This window comes from Chelonoidis abingdonii, chromosome 3 (genome assembly GCF_003597395.2).
Source record: "Chelonoidis abingdonii isolate Lonesome George chromosome 3, CheloAbing_2.0, whole genome shotgun sequence".
In the NCBI taxonomy this organism is placed as follows: Eukaryota; Metazoa; Chordata; order Testudines; family Testudinidae; genus Chelonoidis; species Chelonoidis abingdonii.
The window spans coordinates 143,275,883-143,277,612 of NC_133771.1; the positions used below are offsets into that span (position 1 = coordinate 143,275,883).

Genomic DNA, 1,730 nt, shown 5'->3' on the forward strand with positions numbered 1-1,730 from the left:
ATTTATTTATTTGGTCCTTTCAAAGCATTAGTTGGGTGAGACTGAATGGGTTGTAAAAGAAAATGAAGAACTTGTACATTTCAGCAACTGTGGAATTGGCAGATTAATACTTTTTTCAGAAACATTTCCCAGTCTCTCTAGTCAAGTTGGCCTAGCCCTGTTTGGGATGGCTGTGGAGTTTTTAATTGTCATTTGCAGCCTCTTATGCAAATATTTGTAAAGACATATGCTTTCTTTCCTGAATGTGGACTATCACTTCTCTGTGTAATCTCCTGTTTTCAGAAAATGGAATAGATACACAATCAGTACATGTCTATATTTGACTGTCAGTTAAATATCACCACACTAAGGCACACCAATGCCTGAGAAGGACTGTGGGTGTTTGACTTACCTTTCCATCATCACTTTTCCTCACTTTCTCTCTGGTTGTTAGAGCAGTTTTACCATGCCCTTCCTCTTAAGCAGTTGTTGATTTAATCCTCCAACCAAACTTTCAGAAAGAAAAAAGAGTCCTTCCCTTTTGGGATTAAAAAAAAAAAAAAAAAAGTCTAGTCCAAAATCCTCTTCCCAGGATTCATCGCATCTCCCTTAATGTAGGGGAGTGAAAAAAGACCTCCTCCCATCTTCCCTGGCAGACCCAGCCTGGGGGCCCTGAACCAAGCATGTACACACACCAGGCCTCAAGCCCACACTTCCACTCCTCTCACAGGCAGTTTCCTTTCCTTGCTTTTCACTCTTCAATGCCAGCTTCATTTCCCTAGTATTGCCAACCCCATATGCTCAAAAATCATGAGCCAAGGCCCTAAAAATCATGGAATTGGCTTAAAAATCACAAGAATTTAAAAAAATAATAGAATTGTGGTTATTTTTATATGCTGCTCGGCTTTTGTGCCTTTACACTTCACATTTTCAAGCCTTTCTTTGCACCCAGGAGGGCTAGATACTTGCTCTATTTTTTGTAAGAAAGTTGATAGTCTCATGTAATCACATGAGTCCAGGAGCTGTGGCCTTAAAATAAATAAACTCTCTGTAAACTTGCCAGAGCTGGCAGCATTGATTCCTCTGAGTCCAAGGCTTCCTACTAATCAGCTCCCTGGTGGTCTAGTGGTTAGGATTTGGCACTTTCACTGCCACGGCCTCGGTTCAATTCCCAGTTAGGGAAAAGTGACTTTAAACCACAAAGACTTCTGTTATTCTTCGCTTTCAGTGTAAACAAAACAATGTTTTTGGTCTGTGATGGGATGTTAGATGGGGTGAGATCTGAGTTACTACAGAGAATTCTTTCCTGGGTGCTGGCTGGTGAGTCTTGCCCACATGCTCAGTATCTAACTGATCACCATATTTGGGGTCGGGAAAGAATTTTCCTCCAGGGCAGATTGGCAGAGGCCCTGGAGGTTTTTCGCCTTCTTCTGCAGCATGGGGCACGGGTCACTTGTTGGAGGATTCTCTGCAGCTTGAAGTCTTTAAACCATGATTTGAGAACTTCAGTGGCTCAGACACAGGAGTGGGTGGGTGAGATTCTGTGGCCTGCATTGTGCAGGAGGTCAGACTAGATGATCATAATGGTCCCTTCTGACCTTAAAGTCTATTCTCAGACTCCTCCCTTGGGTTTTCCTACAGCTTGACTCAATTTTGCCCTTTCCAGGCTTATTTCAAACTTATTCCTCCCAGAACCTTTACTTAGAGAGACCTTGGAGATCCTGCTGATCTGTTCAGTTCTCTCTTAGTTG

General features: G+C 42.5%; 1 non-coding gene across 1 annotated transcript; it reads left to right on the forward strand.

Annotated features, from left to right (window-relative positions):
* The first annotated feature begins 1,090 nt into the window (after positions 1 to 1,090).
* TRNAE-UUC (transfer RNA glutamic acid (anticodon UUC)) lies at positions 1,091 to 1,162 on the forward strand. Its single transcript has one exon. It is a non-coding gene; the product is annotated as a tRNA-Glu (tRNA).
* The last annotated feature ends 568 nt before the right edge of the window (positions 1,163 to 1,730 follow it).